Here is a 27,437-nt window from a genome sequence, read left to right on the forward strand (position 1 = left end):
AAGCTACATGGAGGAGTCACATATAGGACACCTCAGTGGAAAGCTCCAGCTGAGCTCCCAGCATCAGCTGCCAGCCATGGCTGGACTGGAGAAACATCAAGTCCAGTCAAGATTTGAGATGACTCTAGTCCCAGCCGACATTTGACTACAATTTTGCAAGACTTCCCAAGTAAGAACTTCTCAGGTGAGCCCATCAGTTTATGAAACATGAGAGATGTTAACAAATAATTGTTTTAAGGGGTGGTTTACAATACAATAGTAGTTAGTAGTTGATCAGAATGGTCTCTTTCACTAAGAGTTCACAATCTATTCCAACCTCTCTCCAGACGCCAAATTTGGAACTCCAGGCATCATTGGTTCCTCACTCTCTGTTTTTGTTTGTTTGTTTTTGTTTTTTCTTCTTGGTTTTTCCTAAATTTCAGAGGTTTTCTTGTGAACTAGAAGCAGGTTGTTTCTTCACATACTTTTGGCTTAAATTCAGGAATAGGTCAACCATCCAGTTCCAGATGTCCCAGAGCTGAGCTCAATGATCTCTCATAACAGCCATGAGGAACACCTGATCCTGAATTCTCTTCCACGGGGCATTCAGCTAATGCCTCCCTGCCTCTTCTTGCAGTTTCAAGCATCTTCATTTACGCATTTCGTTTTTATTGTTAATTGAATGATGTTCATCTTTTTTGGCAGGCAGTTGGTGACTGCATTTTTAGGTCACCATGATTCCACAAATGTGTATATTTTATCCAGGTTAGTTCGATACTCATGAATGTAAACACAGGACAGTTCATTGATTAATTGATCATCACAGAGTGAGATTTCTTCTTTTTAAACATACAAAGACAACTGAGGTCTGATTATGTCATTTGCTATCACATATTAACTTGGCAATAGTTTATAATTAGTATTTGTATATTACTTACTGCTTAAGTAACTGGTAACAAAAACTGTGTCCTTTAACCTTATTTTGAATCAACAAGTCAATGAGCTTATAGATAAACATGGTTATAAATGTAGCTCTTTCCACATCCATAAACATGGATAAAGGCAGGATTATGTAGAACAGAGAGAAATAAAACCCCTGACTTCACACATTAAGATCTTTTTAGAAAAAAAAAAAAGGAAAAAATAGAGCAGATATCCTGTGGAACTTTCATGCCCTTCCATTCTTGGAGGTAAAAGGCTAAAGCCAATCTCAAACCATAGAAAACGTTTTGACTTGATGTTACATTGACTGAGTTTAAGTCAACAACTAGCGCCAGTCGTCTGTTGGCTCAGCAACCCTTATGGAAATTAGTCCTAATAAATTATTTTCTATGGTCTTTCTAATCTTACACAAAGTAATTCTTTATTGCCTTACTCAGTTTATTAAAAAAGGATTTTGATGGCTCTAAATAGCTATCAATTAAGTTTCTATTTCCTGTTATAAAATGTGAACATTACAATAGTCTTGAGTCACCCATGAACCCAAGGGAAAAAAATCACTTTTGTTATATGACCTCCTTTACATGGGGCATAAATGTGGCCTTTATATATTGCTAATCATAACCACAATAGGACTAATCATGTTCTGATACCAAGTTAACTTGAGGAATTAGAAGAGTTCTGTCTAAGTCTTTAAGAATCTGGATGCAACCCAGAAGTTACCCAGAGGAAGTCTTCTTTGGAGAGCTTGGTTTTGACAGAATTGAGTCTGAGGAAGGGGCCTTCTGTGATTGGTGGCACTCTGGTGTTGCTTCATACGTTGTTCTTAAGAAATATTGAAGTTTCTGTTGAATTATTTTACCTAATGATGAAAAACAGCTAAAATTAATGAATGTTGTGAATATAAATAACATCACACCATTAGTCATAAATATCTCAATAATAAAGAAGCATATTACCATTAACATTTTAAAGGATCAACAGAGCTGCTCAAGCTTCATTTTTTACAGGACAAATTTATCAGTTCAAGGTTGGCTCATATTATTGTGCCCTGTCAATTCATTTGGCTCCAAGATATGCCAACATATTTTGTTTTGAATAACTGCTAGTTTTTCCAAAGTGATCTATTTGGGAAGGAGGTGGCCAGAGGGAGAACTGAGGAAATAGAGTTAACCTAATTACAATATTGTGTTATTTTTTCTTTTAGTAATTTGTACTGGATGTCTTGAAATGTCTTTTTGTAAAGAAAATGTAGGCTTTTTCTTTATCAGGCAAAGTAAATGAAAATGCTAATTGATTTCAAATAAAATTATTTAGGTTAATTCTAATTTTTTGCTATTTGAAGGCAAAGTATTTCTATTCACATATAAATGGTGCAAGTCTGGGATCTGTGAGACTATTTAGTCAGACCACCTACATTTTATGAAGAAGGCTGGGTGGTGGGAGCCCTCACATGAAATGTAGGGACTAGTGTGTCCCCACAACATGCTGTTCTGCCTTGCTGCATGGGTGTCCCAGCCTGAAATTCCTTTCCTCTACTTGATTCTTTAGGGAAGAGCATCCTACCTTTCTGTCAGCATCTGCTCAGGGATAACCTCCTTTATGAGACCTTCCCTAATATCAATAATTTGAGGTTTTCTACCACTTAGCTTTCAGAGTCTCTATAGCATCTCTAAAAGTGGGCTCATCTGATATTATTTACATATCTTTTCCCTAATGCTATCCCCTTCTTCTGACTAAAAAATAAGGAAATAAAAAAAAAAAGTCTATGGCCTCCTTAGGGCAGAGATTATATCTTATTCTTATTTCCCTCTTTATAGCCCATGGATTTAGTACAGGCAGGTATAGATACTTCACAGTGAAAAGGCTGTTCCTAAATGGAAGCCATTTTGTAGAAGTCACATCTTCTTTCAAACATGGTTACTATGCTGGGAAATACTGAAATTTCTTACCAGTCAAACCAATAACTTGTATGATTCCCTTATCTGCCACGGTTAACCATGGTTTATAATGTCAAAAGGTTTAAATTCCCTATGGAAGGTGAAATGGTCCCTACCCAAGTGTCATCTTGAATTGTAGTTCTCATAACCCCGCATGTCATGGGATGGGGATCCAGTTGAAGGTAATTAAATCATGCTAGCAGTTACCTCCATGCTGTTCTCGTGATAGTGAGTGAGTTTTCATGAGATCTGATGGTTTTATAAGGGGCTTTTCCCCTTTTGCACTTCTCCATGCTGCCACGATGTGAAGAAGGATGTTTGCTTCTCCTTTCACCATGATTATAAGTTTCCTGTGGCCTCTAAAGACATGCTGAACTGTGAGTCAATTAAACCTCTTTCCTTTATAAATTATTCAGTCTCAGGTATGTCTTTATTAGCAGTGTGAGAATGAGTAGTACAAAAGGGATGGGGCATAAATGTATAAGAATCATCCCTCCCTAAAGTTGAGGCAATAGAGTATTTCCCAATAGATAAATAATACTTCTTAGTTCATTGATTATTGATGTACATAAACAGTGCATGCTTATTTAAAATAAGGGATAATATAGATAGGTTGTTTTTTAATGTTAGTGTGAAGATTGGTTGAAATACTTATTAAAAATGCAGATTCTCATTCATCAGGGTTTAGTGGGGCTCAGGCATCTGCATGTTAAACAAGCATTCAATATAAATCTGATACTGGTGCCAGCCAACTGTACTTGAAGACACACTGTCTTCAAGTACTGGTCTTCACTACACACACAGTGCAAGCGCAGTGGAAGCCACAGAAAAAAAAGGGCGACTTGAATTATCCAGCCAGAGTCCATTAAGACCACCTAGTTATGACTATTAGGGCTTCAGAGAGACTTTCAGTTTATACATTGAAGCAAGAAATTAGCAAAATGCAATAAAACGCAACAGTAACTTATTTTCAGTTGTCTTCTAGTGCAGATGTGAGTTAGGAATGACTCGTTCTCTTGGTCTCAAAGCTATTTCTGGATTTCTTTGTGGCAAGGGACATTAGTTTCACCTCATGTGATGTGGTGCAGTGATGGGCCCAGTGATCAAAGTACCAGTGGTGCTTTGTGCTCGAGGCCTCTGACTATCATTCCTTCCGGTCAATGTTCCCAGATAGCATAGCCCAATGCAATTTCAGAACAATTTGGTCTTCTGAGCTTTTAGTGCATGCTTGACCTTGAAAGTGGCGTTAGTTGTTCCAAGTAACTGACTAACTTCATTCCTAACCAAGCGCATACTCCATGCTTTTGGGTCCGATAGACATGGATTTAAATTGCAGTTTTACCATTTACCATGTTTGAGTTTAGACAATATGCAGGGGTTCTTTAAGCCTTAGTCTTCTTGTCTCTAAAACAGAATAAACAAGAATATCTACCTCATAGGGTCACTATGAGAATTAAATGACACAATTTGTATCAAGCATTTAGGTGCAAGGTCACATGTCTTATAAGGCTGGGTCCAGGAAAGAAGTGCAAATCTTTTGATCCCAGAGCCTGAACTCACATGCCTTAGTCTCACAACACATGCTCAACTTGCTTAGATGGATAAATATAGGCTGTCCTCATTGCTTTTCATGGTAAACAATTTTTTCATCCTGCTCCAATGGACTCTGCCTTCTGGCACCACCACACCACAGCAATGTCTCTCTAGGTAGTGAATGATGATAGTTGACTATGCTGACAGTTCATATGTCGTCAACTCTTCTATTAATTTGCAGTGTTCAAACTGTTTGAGTTTCTGTCTTGTTTGCCTAATGTGCTGAGTCATTGGGTTGGCTGGATGGCTGTGCTCCACAAATTCATTTAGATACTCAGGCTGATGGGGCATTCTTTCATCACTTGAGGCTTTCACTTGTGATCTTCATTTGGTGAGCCAAAAGAAAAAGCATCCCACGAAATGGCAGGGTGAAGGTTCTATGCACATGACATCATAATGGCACACAGCACCTCCTCTCACATCCCATTGTTAGAACATATATAATGTGAACATGTAATTGTGAAGCCAGGTAGGGGAGAAGTATGTGGACTTTTTTGAACACCTAGAAACTCTTTGCAATATTTACAGGAAAAAAAATCAAAATTATTATTAGCGTTCAGTTTTCCTAACATTAGTTCTCAGTGTACCTTTACAGCCCCTTTGGAATTACCTCTGTTCCAAAGAGGTAGTTCCCACCATGTTGATTTTTATCAGACTGTTTATTCTATTTTAAATGATCCAAATCACTTTCTTTCACCTAAAACCCTTTCAAGGAAAAGCCACTTCTTTCTCTGTTTTCTTTCATGCTTTCTCTCTGAAAGTGGGGGACAAAAGTGAACACCAAACTTTTTCTACCTTAGGTCACCTAAGACCAAATTACAGCAGGTTAGGGTAGGAAGAGGCCCTAATTAGCTCAAAGTTTGTTGTGGTGGTTCTTTTGCATGAAAGAAGGTAAGGCCCAGAGAGATAAAGAAGTTGCCCAGGGCTGAACCGTGACTAGAGAGCAAGTCCATTGGATTCCATGTGTAGTCTCTTCCTGACACCACATGTTGTCCCCTCTTGCTGTAGGGCCAACCCTATATGGGCAATTTTACTCATTAATAGTTTCCAGAATTTCTCTAATTAACCTAATGTGTATATTAAAGCAATAAAGTTTTGGAGTTTGTAAAAGATACTGCCAGTAAAATCTTCCTTGTATAAAGTGACTGATTAAAAGATTTTTTTTCCTGTTTCTGCTTCACAATTCTATATGTTTTGAAAATCACTTAGTTTTTTTTGTAATTTCTTAAATTTCAGTGAGAATAAATATATAATATATATCATTATATATATATAAAATCTTAATTCTTGGCAATTGAGTTTAGTGATCATTGTTTTTGTGTATTAGTCATAATCACTTTTTAAGCAGCAAAGCCTATTACCGTTACAGAGTGAGTTTCAGATGCCCTGCAGATTTGAGTAATTTTGGGTAATGCAGCTGTGTGTGGTAAAAATATTTTATAATGCCTATAAAATGTTGCCTCATGACATGTTCAGCAGTGAATCTGTGGCACCATATAGCAATTTCAGTACTTTTCATTAAATACCAGATACCATTTACATTGTGCAGTTTTTAAACAAGTGCCATCCTCTGAGATTAGGAGAATCTGTAAATTGCAAGGCATTTTGGAGTCATGAATACATGGAAGGATCTTACAGATATTTTTCTAGAAACAAACACAAAAACAACAAATAAAACCAAAAACATTTAACATGAGAGAATTGCATTTTGTCTACATTGTTCTCAGCTGCATTGATAGGTATTACCACTTCTTTTTTCTTCTCTCATCTCCCTACAAATGATCAGAAGATTTGATTTGCAGCAAGTAGTTTGCCTGAATATATAGTTTCCCATGAAAACAGACCAAGAAGAGAATGAGCAAACCACAGTGAATGGTGTATTATTTCCTTTTGGTGTTTGGAATCACCTATCTTGGCTTCTACTACCTTTGTTGTTATTGCAAGTTATCAGATACAATTATTAAGTCAATTATTTATTCATTCAGATAATTTACACAGATTTATTTAGTCACGATATGTGACAGGCAAATGGTTACAAGCCCATGATAGACAATGGCTATAAAAAATGTAAGATCAATTTTACAAAATGTTTCTATCCTCAGAAAAGATCACAGAGTTGCAGCTGTAAATCAGGAGCTCTGGCTTCTAACTGAAAGTCAACTGATCGTTTTTACTTGGATGTTCTAGCATTGACTTAAACTCAGTCCATTCAACTAAAAGTTCATTACTTTTTGCTGAAACCATCTTATATCTTTGACTCAAAGAAAATTATTGTATTCTATAACAGCAAATCACCATAGAAGTGTTTACTTTTTATTAGTTATTAAAACTAGCATGTTAATATTTAATACTAGCATGTTAATAATTAAGAAACAGAAAACAAAATTTTGTTTTCTTTTTTTTTAATTTTTTTTTTCTTTTTTGTTTTCTTTTGTTTTTCTTTGTCTCCTTTTCTTTCTAGTTATTGATTTCAATAGGTTTTTGGAGGAACAGGTGGCTTTTCGTTATATGAATCAATTTTTTAGTGCTAATTTCTGAGATTTTGGTGTACCCATCACCCAAGCAGTGTACACTATACCCAACATGTAGTCTTTTATCTCAAACCTCCCCCCACCCTCCTCAGAGTCCCCAAAGTCCATTGTGTCATTCTTATGCATTTGCATCCTCATAGTTTAGCTCCCTCTTATGAGGGAGGACATACAATGTTTGGTTTTTACATTCCTGAGTTACTTCACTTAGAATAACAGTCTCCAATTCTATCCAGGTTGCTGCAAGTGCCATTATTTTGTTCCATTTTATGGCTGAATATTCCATAGTGTGTATATACATTTTGTTTATCCACTCAGTTGATGGGCATTAGGGCTGATTCCACATTTTTGCAGGCACAAATTGTGCTGCTGTAAACATGCATGTACAAGTACCTTTTTCATGTAATGATTTTTTTTTCCTCTGGGAAGATACCCATAAGTGGGATTGCTGGTTCAAATGGTAGATCTACATTTAGTTCTTTAAGGAATCTCCACACTGTTTTCCATAGTGGTTGTACTAGTTTACATTCTCACCAACAGTGTAGAAATGGCAAAAAATAATAGATGTTGGCATGGATGTGGTGAAAAGAAAATAAGATTTTGGACTCATCAATTTTTCCAGTCCCCAAGTTTTGTCAAACAGCATGGCCTAAGCATATCCTTTCTGGTAGAGTATATTCACCTCTTGATGTCTACTGCCTCATGTCTGTCTCCTTTTCTAATTCACTCATTATTCTTTACTGTGTAGTCTGTTTCTCAAGCTTTGTGATATCATCACAACTAAGTCACAGACTCTTAGATTTCAGTTAATGTATCTTCAGCCTCTTCTCTTAGCTGTGACGATGACTAAGTTAGAAACTGAAAAATGTCTTCAAGTTCAGGCCCTGATTCTAACCAACTCTGTAACCCAGTGAAAGTAGAATGGCTTTTGAAACTCAGACTACTCTCTTGTAAAATAAGGAGAATAATTCAAAACTCAAGAAGTTGTACTGAGAATTAAAAAGAAAAGAGTATATTTGAAAGTCATTTATGAATGTAGACCTCACACATATGTAAAGCTTAGTATTATGTCGCATGGTTTCTAGCGCAGCACAATAAACATTAGTAGATTGATTGGTTGATTTTTAAAGAAATCTCCCAAACATACTATGACCCTGGAAGTTTACAAGCAAATATTTGCTTTGATGTCAAAGGAAAAACTTTTGAAACTGGTCCTATTGCTCTCTGACCAATTTATTCTCTGAACAGAAAAAACTGGTGTACATTCATTCTTAATCCTGATGCAGATACCTCTGTGCATTTCATAGAGTTTTGTATTGCATGGCATACTTCTAATACTGGGATTTTGTCTGGAAGCTCATTCGGTTTGAGGATATTTTAGAAAGAGAATTAAACTTCATTACTTTTTTCATCAATTTAACTAAAATTTATTGCAGATACATGTAGTATGTACACACATATATATTACCTGTGTCATGTAGTGATGAATTATAGAAATGCACAGAAAATTTGAATGTATAAATTCTATCTTCCAGGAGCATCCAGTGTGGTGAGGGAGTTATATATGATATCCTTGGAATCCAGAGACCTACTTATATTATTTGCTATACTTCCATGTGTGTATCACTTTACCTCTCTGAATCTAAATTTTCTTAATTATTAAATGTGATTACTTCATGGAACTATATTGAAAATTAAGTATGATAGTATATCATACTGCCAAACAGTGAGGTAATAAATACATAATTCTTTTCCTTCCTTAGTAATTTAATTTAAGTTAGGCCTTAATTACACAAATAGGTGAATGTTCCAGTTTGGAGAAAGAGTGTGACCAGCAGTCACAGACACCATCCTAACCAAGAAAGTTTTATGCTCTGTTTATGAGGCCCCCCAGCAATATAACGTTTAGTATTTTATTGACTGAAGAGCATGTGGTGGGAGCTTTGCAGGCATTAAGTCATTATAACAACTCTAACATGTAGAGAGTATCTGCATTTTTTTTTGGTATTATGAACAGTGCAAATTTTATTAAAAATTTATTTATTATACTTTAAGTTCTGGAGCACATGTGCGTATTGTGCAGGATTGTTACATAGGTATACACATGCCATGGTGGTGATTTGCTGTATCCATCGCCCCATCATCTACATTGGGTATTTCACCTAATGCTATCCCTCCCCTATGCCCCCATCCCCTGCTATTCCTCCCCTAGCCCCCACCCACCAGACCCTGGTGTGTGAAGTTCCCCTCGTTGTATCCCTGTGTACTCGTTGTTCAACACCCACTTATGAGTGAGAACATGCAGTGTTTGGTTTTCTGTTCTTGTGTCAGTTTGCTGAGAATCATGGTTTCCAGCTTCATCCATGCCCCTGCAAAGTGCATGAATTTATCTTTTTTTATGGCTGCATAGTATTCCATGGTGTATATGTGCCACATTTTCTTTATCCAGTCTATCATTGATGGGCATTTGGGTTGGTTCCAAGTCTTTGCTGTTGTAAACAGTGTTGCAATAAACATATATGTGCATGTGTCTTTATAATAGAATGATTTATAATCCTTTGGATATATAACCAGAAATGGGATTGGTAGGTCAAATGCAGTTTCTAGTTTTAGATCCTTGAGGAATTGCCACACTGTCTTCCACAATGGTTGAAATAATTTACTCTCCCACCAAGAGTGTAAAAGCATTCCTACTTCTCCATATCCTCCCCAGCATCTGTCTCCTGATTTTTTAATTATTGCCATTCCAACTGGTATGAGGTGGTATCTCAATCTGGTTGTGATTTGCATTTCTCTAATGTCCAGTGATGATGAAAAGTTTTTCATGTGTTTGTGGGCTGCATAAATGTCTTCTTTTGCAAAGTGTCTGTTCATATCCTTTGCCCACGTTTTGATGGGGTTGTTTTTCTCTTGTAAATTTGTTTAAGTTCTCTGAAGATTCTAGATATTAGCCCTTTGTCAGACGGGTAGATTGCAAAAATTTTTTCCCATTCTGTTGGTTGCTGGTTCACTCTACTGATAGTTTCTTTTACTGTGTAGAAGCCCTTAAGTTTAATTAGATCCCATTTGTCTATTTTGGCTTTTGTTGTAATTGCTTTTGGTGTTTTAGTCATGAAGTACTTGCCCATGCCTATGTCGTGCATGGTATTGTCTAGGTTTTCTTCTACAGTTTTAATGGTGTTCTGCCTTATGTTTAAATCTTTCATCCATCTAGAGTTAATTGTTTTTAATTTTTTAAATATATGCTTTATTGCATTTTAGGTTTTGGGGTACATGTGAAAAACATGCAAGATTGTTGCATAGGTATATACATAGCAATATGGTTTGCTACCTTCCTCCCCATGACCTATATCTGGCATTTCTCCCCATGTTATCCCTCCCAACTCCCCATACCCCGCTGTCTCTCCCCTATATCCCCCCTACAGATGCCAATGCATGATGCCCCCCTCCCTGTGTCCATGTGTTCTCATTGTTCAATACCTGCCTGTGAGTGAGAACATGTGGTGTTTGATTTTCTGTTCTTGTGTCAGTTTGCTGAGAATGATGGTTTCCAGGTTCATCCATGTCCGTACAAAGGACAGGAACTCATTGCTTTTTATGGCTGCATAGTATTCCATGGTGTATATGTGCCATGTTTTCCCTCTCCAGTCTATCATCGATGGGCATTTGGGTTGGTTCCAAGTCTTTGCTGTTGTAAACAGTGCTGCAATGAATATTCGTGTGCATGTGTCCTTATAATAGAATGATTTATAATCCTTTGCATATATACCCAGTAACGTGATTCCTGGGTCAAATGGAATTTCTCTTTCTAGGTCCTTGAGGAATCACCACACTGTCTTCCACAATGGTTGAACTAATTTACACTCCCACCAACAGTGTAAAATTGTTCCTATGTCTCCAATTCTCTCAAGCATCTGTTGTCTCCAGATTTTTTTAATGATTGCCATTCTAACTGGTGCGAGATGGTATCTCAATGGGGTTTTGATTTGCATCTCTTTAATGACCAGTGATGATGAGCATTTTTTCGTATGTTGGTTGGCCTCATATATGTTTTCTTTTGTAAAATGTCTGTTCACATCCTTCACCCACTTTTGAATGGGGTTTTTTGTTTTTTCTTGTAAATCTGTTTTAGTTCTTTGTAGATTCTGGATATTAGCCCTTGCCAGATGGGTATATTGCAAAAATTTTTTCCCATTCTGTTGGTTGCCGATTAACTCTAGTAATTATTTCTTTTGCTGGGCAGAAGCGCTGCAGTTTAATTAGGTCCCATTTGTCTATTTTGGCTTTTGTTGCCAATGCTTTTGGTGTTTTAGTCATGAAGTCCTCACCTATGCCTATGTCCTGAATGCTTTTGCCTATGTTTTCTTCTAGGGTTTTTATGGTGTTAGGTCTTATGTTTAAGTCTTTAATACATCTGGAATTAATTTTAGTGTATGATGTCAGGAAGGGGTCCAGTTTCTGCTTTCTGCATATGGCTAGCCAGTTTTCCCAACACCACTTATTGAACAGGGAATCCTTTCCACATTGCTGGTTTTTTTTCTGGTTTGTCAAAGATCAGATGGTTGTAGATGTGTGGCATTTCCTCTGAGGCCTCTGTTCCGTTCCATTGGTCTATGTCTCTGTTTTGGTACCAGTACCATGCTGTTTTGATTACTGTAGCCTTGTAGTTTAGTTTGAAGTCAGGTACTGTGATGCCTCCAGCTTTGATCTTTTTGCTTAGAATTAGCTGGGCTATGTGGGCTCTCTTTTGGTTCCATATGATGTTTAAGGTGGTTTTATCCAGTTCTGTGAAGAAGGTCATTGGTAGCTTGATGGGGAGAGGATTGAATCTATAAATTACTTTGGAGAATTTGGCCACTTTCACAATATTGATTCTTTCTAACCATGAACATGGAATGTTTCTCCATCTGTTTGTGTCCTCTCTTATTTCGTTGAGCAGTGGTTTGTAGTTCTTCTTGAAGAGATCCTTTACATTCTTTGCTAGTTTTATTCCTAGGTATTATTCTCTTTGTAGCAATTGTGAATGGCAGTTCATTCTTGATTTGGCTCTCTTTAGGTCTGTTATTGGTGTATAGGAATGCTTGTGATTTTTGCACATAGATTTTGTGTCCTGAGACTTTGCTGAAGTTGCTTATCAGTTTCAGGAGATTTGGGGCTGAGATAATGGGGTCTGCTAAATATATAATCATATTGTCTGCATATAGAGATAATTTGACTTCCTCTTTTCCTAATTGAATACACTTTCTTTCTTTCTCTTTCCTGATTTCCCTGGCCAGAATTTTCAATACCATGTTGAATAGGAGTGGTGAGAGAGGGCATCCTTGTTTAATGCCAGATATCTAAGGGAATGCTTCCAGTTTTTGCCCACTGAGCATGATATTGGCTGTGGGTTTGTCATAAATAGCTTTTATTATTTTGAGATATATTCCATCAATACCTAGTTTATTGAGAGTTTTTAGCATAAAGTGCTGTTGAATTTTGTAAAAGGCCTTCTCTGCCTCTATTAAGATAATCATGTGGTTTTTGTCTCTGGTTCTGTCTATGTGGTGAATTACATTTACAGACTTGTGTATATTGAACCAGCTTTGCATCCCCAGGCTGAAGCCTACTTGATCGTGAGGGATATAAGCTTTTTGATGTGCTGTTGCAATTGGTTTGCCAGTATTTTACTGAAGATTTTTGCATCTATGTTCATCATGGATACTGGCCTGAAGTTTTCTTTTCTTGTTGAGTCTCTTGTTGGTTTTGGTATCAAGATGATGTTGGTCTCATAAAATGATTTGGGAAGGACTCCTTCTCCGTGGATTGTTTGGAATAGTTTCAGAAGGAGTGGTACCAGCTCCCCTTTTATGTCTGGTAGAATTTGGCTGTGAACCCATCTGAACCTGGATTTTTTTGTTGTTGTTGTTTGGTAGGCTATTAATTGCTGCTTGAACTTTAGCCCTTGTTATTGGTCTTTTCAGGGTTTCAACTTCTTCCTGGTTTAGGCTTGGGAGGATGCAGGTGTCCAGGAATTTATCCATTTCTTCCAGGTTTACTGGTTTATGTGCATAGAGTTGTTTGTAGTAACCTCTGATGGTGGTTTGTGTTTCTGTGGAATCTGTGGTGATATCCCTTTTACTGTTTTTTATTGCATCTATTTGATTCTTCTCTCTTTTCTTTTTTATTAATCTGGCTAGTGGTCTGTCTATTTTGCTGATCTTTTGAAAAAAACAGCTCCTGGATTTATTGATTTTTTGAAGGGTTTTTTATGTCTCTATCTCCTCCATTTTGGCTCTGATCTTAGTTATTTCTTGTCTTTTGCTAGGTTTTGAGGTTTTTTATTTTTTGATCTTGCTCCTCCAGCTCTTTCAATTTTGATGATAGGGTGTCAATTTTAGATCTTTCCTTGCTTCTCATGTGGGCATTTATTGCTATATATTTGCCTCTAGACACTGCTTTAAATGTGTCCCAAGATTCTGGTACATTGTGTATTCATTCTCGTTGGTTTCGAAGAACATCTTTATTTCTGCCTTCATTTCCTGGTTATCCAGTCAACATTCAAGAGCCAGTTGTTCAGTTTCCATGAAGCTGTGCCGTTCTGAGTTAGTTTCTGAATTCTGAGTTCTAACTTGATTGCACTGTGGTCTGAGAGACTGTTTGTTATGATTTCCGTTCTTTTGCATTTGCTGAGGAGTGATGTACTTCTGATTATGTGGTCAATTTTAGAGAAGGTGTGATATGGTGCTGAGAAGAGTGTATATTCTCTAGATTTGGGATGGAGAGTTCTGTGAATGTCTATTAGGTTTGCTTGGTCCAGGTCTGAGTTCAAGTCCTGGATATCCTTGTTAATTTTCTGTCTCATTGATCGGTCTAATATTGACAGTGGAGTGTTAAAGTCTCTCACTATTATTGTTTGGGAGTCTAAGTCTCCTTGTAAGTCATTAAGAACTTACTCTATTTATCTGCGTGCTCCTGTATTGGGTGCATATATATTTAGGATCATTAGCTCTTCTTGTTGCATTGATCCTTTTATCATTATGTAATGTCCTTCTTTGTCTCTTTTGATCTTTCTTGGTTTAAAGTCTATTTTATCAGAGACTAGAATTGCAACTCCTGCGATTTGCTCTCCATTTGCTTCGTAAACCTTCCTCCATCCCTTTATTTTGAGCCTATGTGTGTCCCTGCATGTGAGATGGCTTTCCTGGATACAGCATGCCCAATGGGTTTTGACTTTTTATCCCATTTGCCAGTCTGTGTCTTTTGATTGGGGCATTTAGCCCATTTACACTTAAGGTTAATATTGTTATGAGTGAATTTGATCCTGCGAGTTTGATACTAGCTCATTGTTTTGTCTGTTAGTTGATGCAGTTTCTTCATTTTATCAATCATGCATGTTCTTTACATGTACCCCAAACCTATAACACAATAACATATATATGTAAAAAATAATAAGCCCAAAGCAAAAAAACCCCACTTATTATTATTATGATTAAATAACCTGCCCAGAAGCAAAGTTCTGAGTTAAACCAAGTTGCCCTACTACGGAGCAGTGCACAGGTATTTACCAGCTTCCAGCACTTGCATTTCTTCCTATCTGGACCTGATTCTGATATAGAGATCAGGACCTCAAGCCAAAGCCGTGGATAAAAGTGAAGTAGGAGATAGGCCCAGTAGCAGATTCCACTGCGGGCCAATTTCTTCACTCTGTCTACCTTCCGTATCCCATTGCATCTTACTCTAGACACTGGGCTCTGTCAGTATCATAAGCTCCCTGTCATAGAGGAGAGCAAAGTGTTAGGGCCAGGGGCCAAGACTTCAGTGCAAATTTAGTTGGTCACCCTTTAAAATCATATTATTAGTGTTGAATTTGTAGAAATGAGAGAGAGAGAGAGAGAGAGAGAGAGAGAGAGAGAGAGAGAGAGAGAGAGAGAGAATAGTTAAAATTGTAGTGATACAGGAGTTAAGCAGAAATTACTTAGGCAGATAGTAAGGGCATGAGAGTCTGTGGTAAGGATTTTGTTTTAATGAAAAGCAGCCCCAAATCATTTTCTAACAAAGAAAAGCTTATAAAGTTGACTTGCAGCCATAGACAAGCAAGCTAGAAGATTACATGGGTGAATGCTGGCAAGAACTAAGGACTGGACATTTTCAAGATGGCAGCTCTGTCTTCCCTTCTCTGCCAGCCATGTGCACAGTAAGAAGCAGACAAGATGGCACCAATCAACTGGCAAGCTTATTTGCATAAGAAGATTAGGGTAGGGTGACCCTTCCCCATGCTATGTTATCATCATACCTCATCAAACCAATCTGTGAGCCCTATGTAAATCAGACACCTCCTCCTCAAATAAAACTATAAAATTTGATGCATTTGCTGCCAACTGGTATTTTCTGCTTGGAGACCCCTTCTTCTTTAGTAGAAGCTGTTTCTCTTTCTCTTCTCTTCTACCTATTAAACCTCTGCTTCTAAACTTCTCATGTGTGCCCATGTCCTAAATTTTCTGGGTGCATAACACCAAACCCCAGGGTATATAGTCCAGACAATGTAGTCACTTCAGTAGAATGACAGAACCTTACATAAAAGGGATAATGAGATTAATATGGCAGATAGGAGGCAATACTTGATTGCAGCTTCTACTCAGACAGATAGAGTAGCAAATGGAAACTCATACCTTGAACTTTTGCTCTAAGAACTACCACAGAAACATACCAGGAAACCAAAAGAATCCACAGATCCTTTGAAGGAACTAGATCACCACTGCAGGCTCCTTGAGATGTCAAAACTCTGAGTCTGCTTTGCTTCTCAATGGAGAGGCTCATGGTCTGGGGCAAATTCTCAGCCCTAGTCACCAGCTGCCTGGAGATATACTTGGTGCTGTTAGGGAAGTACAGTGGGAGTGAGCCTGGCCTTTAGGACTTTGAACTGCATGGGAGAGAGGTGTGGCCCATTACTTCAGGCTTTCTCCCCCTTTCTGGAGACCTGTCTAATACAGCAGAGGCAGTCATAATACCCCTGGGAATATAACTCCATTGGACTGAGAACCACACTCCCATGCCCCGTAGCATCCACAGCAAGCCCTGCCCAAAAGGAGGCTGAGCTCAGACATGCCTATCCCTGCCCCCACCTGGTGATCTTTCTCTACCCGCCCTGGTAGTCAAAGACAAAGGTCATAATCTTTTGGGAACTCCATGGCCTGAAACCACCTGAGAAACCTGAATACTTAACCAGGTATTCCTAGAGTGAGTTTACATCCTCCCTATAAAATGACAGCTGATGCATTCTTGAGAACACCACCCCCTGGCCAGTGGCAAGCCAACACAAAACCAACACAGTAAACAAAAACATGACCAAGGACCCTCACAGAATCCACTTCACTTTACTCCTATCTCCATGGGAGCAGGTACTGGTATCCACAGCTGCAAGACCTGAAGATGAATGATATCGCAGGCCTCTTTGCAGACACTCCTCAGTATTAGCCCAGAGCCTGGTAGCTCCATTGGGTGGCTAGATCCAGAAGAGAAAAAATAATCACTATAATTCAGCTCTCAGGAAGTCCATTCTTAGGGGAAAGAGAAGAATACCACATCAAGGGAGCACCATGAGACAAAAGAATCTGAACAGCATCCCTTGAATCCCAGATCTTTCCTTGGACATAGTCTACCCAAATGAGAAGGAACCAGAAAAACAATTCTAGTAATACGCCAAAACAAGGTTCTTTCACACCCCCAAAAGATCCAACTTACCAGCATGGATCCCAACCAAGAAGAAATCTCTGAATTTCCAGAAAAATAATTCAGAACATCAATTATTAAATAAAGGAGGCACCAGAGAAAGGTGAAGTTCAACTTAGAGAAATCAAAAACATAATACAGGATATGAAAGGAAAATTCTTCAATGAAATATATAAAAAAAATCACAACTTCTGGAAATGAAGGACATACTTGGAGGATGCAAAATGCACTGGAAGTCTTAACAATAGAATCAAATTAGCAGAATAAAAAACTTCAGACCTCAAAGAAGAGGCTTTCAGATTAACCCAATCTGTCAGAGATAAAGAAAAAATAATTTTTTAATAAAATGAACAAAGTCTCCAAGAAGTAAGTTAGGGACTGTTAAGCATACAAACCTAAGAATAATTGGTGTTTCTGAGGAAGAAGAGAAATCTAATACTTTGGAAAACATATTTGAGGGAATAATTGAGGAAAATTCCCCTGGCCTTGCTGGAGAGCTAGACATCCAAATACAAGAAGCTCAAATAATACCTGGGAAATTCATCACCAAACAGATCATCACCTAGGCACACAGTCATCAGGTTAGCTAAAGTCAAGATGAAGGAAAGAATCTTCAGAGCTGTGAGGTAAAAGAATCAGGTAACCTATAACAAACCCTATCAGATTAACAACAGAATTCCCAGCAGAAATCCTACAAGCTAGAAGGAATGAGATATTACTGTAGCCTACTTAAAGGAAACAATGAGCCAAAATTTTGTATCCACTGAAACTAAGCTTCATAAACAAAGGAAAGATACAGTCTTTTCCAGACAAACAATGCTGAGAGAATTTGACACTACTAAGCCAGCACTACAAGATCTGCTAAAAGGAGCCCTAAATCCTAAAACAAATCTTAGAAATACACCAAAAAGAACCTCCTTAAAGCACAAATATCAGAGGACCTATATAATAACACAATGAGAAAAAAAATGTATTCAGGCAACAAATAGCATGATGAATAGAATAATACCTCACATCTCAACACTAATATTAAATGTAAATGGCCTAAATGCTCCACTTGAAAGACACAGAAAAGCAGAATGAATAAGATTTCACCAACCAAGTTTCTTCTGTCTTCAGGACACCTAACACATAAGGATTTATATAAACTTAATGTAAAGGAGTGCAAAAAGATATTCCATATCTTATATAGATATCTTATAAGCAACCCTCCTAAATTAAACCAGGAAGATATAGAAACTCTGAGCAGACCAATAACAAGCAACAAGATTGGAATGATAATTTTAAAATTGCCAAAAAAAAAAAACCCAACTCCAGAACCAGATGGATTCACAGCTGAATTCTATCAGATATTCAATGAATTGGTACTAATCTTATTGACACTACTTCAAAAAACAGAAATATAGGGAATCCTCCCTAAATTATTCATTGAAGCCATTATCACTCTAATACCAAAAATAGGGAAAGACATAACAAAAAGAGGAAACTACAGACCAATCTTCCTGATGAACAGAGATGCAAAAATCCTGAACAAAATACTAGGGAATTGAGTCCAGCCACATATCAAAAAGATAATCCACCATAATCAAGTGGGTTTCATAACAAGGATGTGGGGATGGCTTAACTTATATAAGTCAATAAGTGCAATATACCACATCAACAGAATTAAAATAAAAAATTATATGATCATCTTAATAGATGCAGAAAAAGAATCTGGCAAAATCCAGCATCTGTTTATGATTAAAACCCTCAGCAAAATCAACACAGAAAGAACATACATAGTAACAGCCATCTATGACATACACACAGCCAACGTTATACTGAACAGGGAAAAGTTGAAAGTGTTTTTCCTGAGAACTAAAACAAGACAAGGAAGTCTACTTTCACTACTTCTATTCAACATAGCACTGGGAGTTCTAGCCAGAGCAATCAGGTAAAAGAAGTAAATAAAGGACATCCAAATCAGTAAAGAGGAAATCAAACTGTTGCTATTTGCTAATGCTATGATCATCTACTTAGTGAAACCTAAAGATTCACTCACAAAGCTCCTAGAGCTGATAAATGAATTCAGCAAGGGTTCAGGATACAAAATTAATGTACACAAATCAGTAGTTTTGCTATACTCCAACAGGGACCAAGCTGAGAATCAATTCCAGAACTCAACCACTTTCACAATAGCTGCAAAAAATAAAACAAAATAAAATACTTAGGAATACACTTAATCAAGGATGTGAAAAACCTCTACAAGGAAAACTGTAAAACACTGCTGAAAGAAATCATAGACAACACAATTAAAACATATTCCATGCATATGGATGGATAGAATCAATATTGTGAAAATGACGATGCTGTCAAAAGCAATCTACAAATTCAGTGCAGTTCTCATCAAAGTACCACTATCATTCTTCACAGACTAGAAAAAACAATCCTAAAATTCATATGGACCAAAAAAGAGCCCACATATCCAAAGCAAGTTTAAGCAGAACGAACAAATCTGGAGGCATGACATTACCCAACTTCAAACTAAATTATAAGGCCACAGTCACCAAAACAGCATGGTACTGGCATAACAAAAGGCAAATAGACCAATGGAAAAGAACAGAGAATCCAGAAATAAAGATAAATACTTAACAGCCAACTGATCTTCAACAATGCAAACAAAAACATAAAGTCAGGAAAGGACACCTTATTCAACAAAAGATGCTGGAATAATTGGCAAGCCACATGTAAAAGAATGAAACTGGATCCTCACCTCTCACCCTATTGAGCATTCAATTCAAGATGGTTCAAAGAATTAAATCTAAGACCTGAAACCATAAAGATTGTAGAAGATAAAATAGGAAAAACCTTATTAGACATTGACTTAGGCAAAGACTTTATGATCAAGAACCCAAAAGCAAATGCAACAAAACAAAGATAAATACATGTGTCTTAATTAAATGAAAAAGCTTCTGCACAGTAAAAAAACAATCAGGGGAGTAAACAGACAATGCATGAGTGGGAGAAAATTTTCACAATCTATATGTCTGACAAAGGACTAATAGCCAGAATCCACAAGGACCTCAAACAAATCAGCAAGAAAAAAAAAAACAATTCTATCAAAAAGTGTGTAAATGACATGAATAGACAGTTCTCAAAACAAGATATACAAATGGCGAAAAGCATATGGAAAAATGCTCAACATCACAAATTACCAGGGAAATATAAATCAAAACTACAATGCAGTACCACTTCACTCCTGCAAGGATGGCCATAAACAAAAAATCAAAAAATAATACATGGTGGCATGGACATAGTGAAAAGGGAACACTTTCACACTGCTGATGGCAATGTAAACTACTACCACCAAAATGGAATACAATGTGGAGATTCCTTAAAGAACTAAAAGTAGATCTACTGTTTTACCCAGAAATACCACTACTAGGTATCTACCCAGAGGAAAAGAAGTCACTGTATAAAAAAGATACTTGCACACACGTTTATAGTAGCACAATTTGCAATTGCGAAAGTATTAAATCAGCCCAAATCCCTATCAAATTGACTAGTGGATAAAGAAAATGTTATATATGTTATATACATGGTATCTATCTATATATATTCATGGCATCTATCTGTATCTCTCTATCTATATACCATAAAGAGATAGAAAGATAAATAGATAGATATCATGAAATATTATTCAGTCATAAAAAAATAAAATAATGTCATTTGTAGCAACCTGAATGGAAGTGGAGACTATTATTTTAAGTGAAATAACTCAGGAATGAAAAAACTAAACATCGTATGTTCTCACTTATGTGTGGGAACTAAGCTATGAGGACACAAAGGCATAAGAATGATACATTGGACTTTTGGCACTGGGGGAAAAGGGTGAGGAATAAAAGACTGAACATTGGGTAGAGTGTATACTGCTTGGGTGATGGGTACACCAAAATCTCAGAAATCACCAGTAAAGAACTTATTCACGTAACCAAACACTACCTGCTCCCCAATGCAGGTCAGCTAACTTTTTTTTTCCTCTTGAAGCCAAGGCAATAAACTGTATTTTCTTATTGTAAATGTTCAGCACTCCTCATTATTGAGTAGTTCAAGTATCACCTATCTGGCTAGCATTAAAATCTAAACTGATGCATTTTTTTAAGTTCTAAGAGTTTGTAAAAATAATTTACCAGTCAAAGTATTTACATTTATTGCAAGTAATTTTTATTTAATCTTCTAAAGAACTAGGCCAGTCTGGTAATATAGTGATTTAGTTTTACAGATAATTAAAAGAGAAAAGCCTCCTTCTGCCTAAATGATCTATGGAAACCAATAAACGTCACTCTGGGGCCTGGATAATTATCTCAACCCTTTTAACTCTGCTGTTCTGGGCTCATAGTAGACACTCAATGGAAACTTGTTGACTGATCTGCCTTTGACTATGAAGACTTGACCCAATAATTCTGAAGGCCAAATGCTCTGAGCACTCATAAAAAATGTTTGTTTACTACTGCTTATGTTAGAGTCATAAAACCCTGTAGAGAGTAAATATTTCTACAGTCACTAGAAAAATAAAATAAGGTAACACAAAATAAAGAGAAAATACATGATACTTTCTTTGGTAACAATTTATGTTGTCCTACAAGTCAATGTATCAAAGTTATCTGATATCTCACCCCAAACCAAAGGTAATATTATTATAATTCTCTGATTGGTAAATTTAACTTTTAACAATTCTTTCTCAATTGAAAAAGAAAACAGTGAGTTTTTCATATGTGCTAGACTAAGTAACATGGAAATTCATGACGATTCTTTATGCTTTGGTTTTTAAAGATGTAAAGAAGAGGTTTTATTTATCTTGAATTAAATTAAAGGATATGTGTAAGGATATGAACTCTCTCTGCAGCGGTCTAATGGTGCATGAAGTGAATCCCTTGGAGGACTCATTTTGGACAGTGGACCTCAACTCACTCCTAAGATAGTAGAAATTAGGAAGATTTATATTAAGTTTCTGAAAAAATTTAATAGAAATAATTATATCATTCTTAGTGCAATTTTAAGGCATCATTTACATACAATAAAGTGCACAGATTTTAAGTGGTCAACTTGGTGAGTATTGACATTTAATATACAGCATTTCCATTAGCCTAGAAAGTTCTCTATGCTCCTTTCCACTCTATTCTTAACCTTTTGGAGGCACCTATATTTTAGTTTTTATTACCACAGGTTATTTTGCTTGTTCTTGAACTTCATATAAAAAGAATTGTATAGCATTAATACCTTACTTTTGGCCCAAAGTACCAATCACTTCTAATTTTATTATTTTATTAGATTCTTTTTTTAATTTCTAACTTTCATTTTAAGTTCTGGGGCACATGTGCAATATGTGCAGGTTTGTTACACAGGTAAGCATGTACCATGGTAGTTTGCTGCACATATCATCCCATTATCCAGGTATTAAGCCCCGTATCCATCAGCTATTCTTCCTGATCCTCCCCCCTCCTCATCCCACCCACTGCCCTCTGACAGGGCCAAGTGTGTGTGGTTTCCCCCCATGTGTTCATGTCTTCTTATCATTTACCTCCAACTTGGAAGTGAGAACATGTATTTTGTTTTTTGTTTCTTCCTTAGTTTGCTAAGGATAATGGGCCTCCAGCTCCATCCATGTCCCTGCAAAGGGCCTGATCTCTCATGCTTTTTATGACTGAATAGTATTCCACGGTGTATATGTACCACATTTTCTTTATCCAGTCTATCACTGATGAGCATTTAGATTGACTCTATGTCTTTGCTATTGTGAATAGTGCTGTAGTGAACATATGCACACATCTTTATAATAGAAAGATATATTCCTTTGTATATATACCCAGCACAAAAATCCTCAACAAAATACTGGCAAACCAAATCAAGCAGCACATCAAAAAACCCATCCATCATGATCAAGTAGGCTTCATCCCCAAGATGCAAGGCTGGTTCAACATGCACAAATCAATAAATGTGATTTATCACATAAACAGAACTAAAGACTACATGATTATCTCAATGGATGCAGAAAGGCCTTTGATAAAATTCAACAGCTCTTTATTTAAAAACTCAATAAACTAAATATTGAAGGAACATCCTCAAAATAATAAGAGCCATACATGACAAACCCACCCAATAGCATACTGAATGGTCAAAAGCTGGAAGCATTCCCCTTGAAAATCAGAACAAAACAAGGTTGCCCTCGCTCCCCACCCCTATTCAACATAATACTGGAAATTCTGCCCAGAGCAATCAGGCAACAGAAGAAAGAAATGGTATTCAAATAGGAAGAGAGGAAGTCAAACTATCTTCATTTGCAGATGACATGATCCTACATCTAGAAAACCCCATCGTCTCAGTCCAAAAGCTTCTTAAGTTGATAAGCGACTTCAGCAAAGTCTCAGGATACAAAATTAATGTGCAAAAATCAATAGCGTTCCTAAACATCACTAGATTCTTATGGCAACAGATTGTGCTAAAGGTACCAAGATACGAATTTTTGCAGATGGGGCCATTGAAACTCACTGAGTTTTCATGACTTACTTAAAGTCACAGTAGAAGACTTCAGAGGCAGAATCAAACTTGGGTATTCTGATTCCAGGTTCAGCACTCCTGTTGAATTCGACTGGATTCTGGAAAGATATTTGGACTCACTATCATAACAGAAGAGTGATAATAAATATAAATACCTGAACCTGAATTTCAACTTTGCTATTCTTTATGGATGTGATTTTTGGTAAGTTATTTTGTACATTTCAGAGTCAGTTACTTCCTCTATAGAATGACAATAGTGGTATTCTCATTCCTGGACCTGACATTTCTTGCATATTCTTGTTTGTACTCTAAGTCTTTCATTTCTTCATGATTTCTGCTAAAGACTCTGTAAAGCCTCTAGTCCCAGGAGGCAGTTAGAAAATAAATATGGGGGTTATTACAGACTTGTTTTAAGTCTGTTGATCATGTTTTATTTCCATTTTTCTCTCTCTACAAAATCAGGAGCCCCATGAAAATTGAGTCAATTTCTTGCTCACTTCCATTTCTCAAGTGACTAGGAAAATATCTGGCCCAGAGGTGATGGTCACTATAAGTTCACTGAATCTGTAACAAGTAATGAGATATAAGGGAAGGCAAAGATATTTTGTCTCTACCTACCTACCTAAGTGGTTCTTGCCAAATGGAAGTTGTACATCTATGGTTCCTGTAAATATGATGGCACCCTCCTGGGAAAAATTTCTGGGTTCTAAAAAGAAGATATAAAAAATAAGATGAGAGAATTTCATGGTCATACTAAAAATGTTAAATCACACCAACCTACAAAATCATCAAATTTGTAGGTTGCATGAAATACAAATCAGTTTAGCAGCAGAGACTCAACCTACCTGTTAGAGTTGGATGTCTGTAGGGCCAGTGGAAGGACCACTTTGCCTACTGCTGCACTTCTTCAGGTGGCCTTTTACTAATTCCCAAGCTCTGCCTTTTGCCAGCTACCTATTGTTAACTGCAGTGCTGTGGTGGTATTAAGGGAAACAATAATGTCTGTTAATGCTGTCAACACCTTGGCAATATCTGCCTTTCTTCAATTACTTTTGTTTACAAATTACTCCTAATTTTGTTCTTAAAAGCTAGTTAAGAACAAATGCTGCTAGGATTGATGGGAAGCTAACTGCATGATTAAGTAATTACGTTTTTAAAGCTTGCCTTACACTAGGACTAATGATATGTCACCCAGTAGCAGAAACCCCAGATAATGAATGAGAAATGCTTATATGCACTTAGTTGCTTTTAAATCTCCCTTCACGCTAGAGCTGGTGCTATCTATGCATGGGGTACTCGGATGAAGAAAAGCAGTGACAGCTCAGCCTCCCCAGCCATTGTGTGGAACTCCAAACTCTGATGAAGGCCTCTTTTCTGCTCTGGCTGACGCTTTATTTTTTGTATGGTTGATTGTTAAGTTGGTCCACTGATGAAAATGCTACATCGTTTTGTTGAATGAAGAGCTGAATGAATTTAACTAGTAGGTGATTGTCCTTTCACTGCAGGGACCAGATTTAGAGTTGATCTTTTGAGTATAAAGAATAGAATTAGAGTCAGGGCTGAAGGGGTCCTGTCACCATTCCTCCAACTGTGGGCTCTCATGTACATGTTAGAGGAGGTGGAATTTGGAGGAGAAAGACACAAGGGATGGGAGAATAAGGAAAGGAGGTCCTTCATACTGACACTCGAAGATTCTTAGATCATTCTTAGGGGTGCACGGCCTCTAAACAGTAAAGAGAGGCATCAACTCTTTCTTTGGGCTGCAATACTGAAAGTGGAGTCAGAATTCATTATCCTCTATTCATTGTGAGGGTAATATTTCCTCAACTATAAAATTAATTTTCCAATAGCACAGCAGTTTTTTTCTAGGTAAAGAAAGTGGAAACATAATTTTTTATGTGTGCATATATACGTAATTACTATATTTAAATATATTTTGTATATAATTGTATGTATACATTTTATATGCATATACATTTCCAAATAATTTATATTTACATATTGTCAATTATCTATTTATATATAGGTATATGTAACAATGCATGCATATGAAAAGCATATCACAATACTCAGTAAGTTTCTATATGTATAAATGATAATGCATGTATATGTTACACATGACACACAAACTAATCAATATATGCCATGTGTATATACATACTATACCCATATAGACACATTCTCAAAAAATGTACAATATAGCAATAATTTTAGAAAATGCATAAGTTAGTGGGTATGCTCTAATGTGATGTTTTCATCTATTGGCTTATACAGAATGTGGAGAGTAAAACAATTCTGGGTTTAAGGATAGGTTCATATTGGCCAGTTGCTTATCTCTAGCAGTTTCTTCCTATAAAATTTGGATGATAAATATCAATCACGTGAGGTTACTATGAGAAGTAAATGGGATTCTGTACGGAATTTATCCAATGATGCTGCCCATGGTAGGTACTCAATACATAATTGTATTGCCTAAAAACTGTAATTTTACTCAAAATTGACTAATGGTGACCTCTGAAAGAAGGAACAGACAATACAATTTTCTGTATTTGTGAAATTTATCCAACGGTTCTGCATGTAGTAGGCACTCAATAAATAATTTTCTTGCCTAAAAACTGTAATTTTACTCAAAAGTTGATTAATAGTGACCCCTGAAAGAAGCAACAGACAATACAATTTTCTTTACTTGTGAAATTCAAACTAGTTATCTCTTACTGCCGAATAATAATGGCTGTAATAAACTGAGGAGATTTCCATTTAAATAAGTGGATGATTTTAGCTGACGCTGGAAATGTAAATGTACTCTAATTAATGAATGCCTTCATCATTCTTCCTGTTTCTTCTTTTTAGACACATTATTTCCTGCCTAGGGGTGAATACATTTGGTGTACATACATTCAGATATGAATATACAGATGCATATACATTTTCAATGTACCAGCTTTAATGGAGAAGAACAAAGGATATTCATTAATTGGAGCTACAAAAATCTCTTCAAGGACTTCCATTTGCATCAGAATAAAGTCTGTCTTTCTTAGTCTAGCATTCAAGGCCTTCTGAATCTGACTTCGACTATGTTTCATGAGATATTTCATCTTCACTGAGCAACTAGCTCTCTCTCTTTTGAATTTCCAGAGGACTCATTCTTTGTCTCAATAATTTGACATTTATGGCTCTATTTAAAAGTCTTTTGATGCCCCACTTCCCAGAGCAAAGAAAGTAGCTATTGAATTTAGCTGATAAACATTTTCTATTACTTAAAAACATATAACTTTTTGGCAAATGATATTACAGGTTCAAGTTAAAAATTTTTAAGTATAAAGCATACTGTAAAAAATTGCCTCTAATCCTATTGCAAAAGACAAAATTTCTAACATCATAAAAAGATATTAGTTAAGTTCCTTTGAAGTTTTTTTCATGTTAAAAAAATAGAACTATCTCAGATTATTTATATACGCATTCCATGTCAATTTTTGAAAATTTAGCATTCTATTAGGCATATATATTTTATATCACGCATATTCATTAATATTTTATAGTGTTTTCACAATTTTATGAACACTATTTGTAAACATGTTTAATAACATATTAATAATGCTCCTATAAAAGTGTACTATAGTTGATTTATCACATCCATTTATTGTTGGTAATTTATATATTGTACACTTATTCCTCTAACCAGTACTGATGAAAGAAATTGCTTTTACACTCAAATCTTCATTTTATGTCTAGTTCTACCCTCAGAAAATACATTCTTTCAGTTGCATCATCTTCAAAAAATATAAATTTTTAGACACATATAACTAAATCATTTTCCAAAACAATTCTATTCATTTCGCCAAACAATATTGAGTATCTCCCTCACTGCCTCTCAAAATATAGCATGACCTTACTTTTTAAAAACATTTTTGGCACATAACTCAGTATAAACTTTCATATCTATGTTTACTATAAATATAAAATATTTTCAAACTATAAACTTTCCATTCTGGAAAAGAAATCTGGGATCAACCTTAACTTAATTCTTTAAAGTTAGCTTTCTTTTCCCCTTGTCTGGTATTTGACTTTTTAAAAAATTATTCAAAAAATTCAGTTTTTATAAAATATATCTAGATACTGGTCTCTTTTACTTGTTGCTTGTTGCTTTTCTTGAACATACATGTTCAGTGTTCTGTATAGATTATGCATGTATTGTGCAGATTATCATTTA

At 36.3% G+C, this 27,437-nt stretch overlaps 2 long non-coding RNA genes across 2 annotated transcripts in view; one reads left to right on the top strand and one right to left on the bottom strand.

The window, feature by feature from the left end:
- On the top strand, positions 1–26,400 carry LOC103792461 (uncharacterized). The gene is made up of 3 exons (XR_619206.5): positions 1–184; positions 23,295–23,429; positions 26,078–26,400. It is a non-coding gene; the product is annotated as an uncharacterized LOC103792461 (long non-coding RNA).
- Positions 107–27,437, bottom strand: part of LOC118152872 (uncharacterized) — a 72,817-nt gene continuing 45,486 nt past the window's right edge. The window contains exons 2-4 of the long non-coding RNA XR_004741836.3: positions 23,850–23,933; positions 23,237–23,325; positions 107–1,780 (exon numbers count right to left, since the gene is read on the bottom strand). This is a non-coding gene — a long non-coding RNA (uncharacterized LOC118152872). The remainder of the gene's footprint in view (positions 1,781–23,236; positions 23,326–23,849; positions 23,934–27,437) is intronic.

The sequence above is a fragment of the Callithrix jacchus genome, chromosome 4, assembly GCF_049354715.1.
Source record: "Callithrix jacchus isolate 240 chromosome 4, calJac240_pri, whole genome shotgun sequence".
Classification (NCBI taxonomy): domain Eukaryota; kingdom Metazoa; phylum Chordata; class Mammalia; order Primates; family Cebidae; genus Callithrix; species Callithrix jacchus.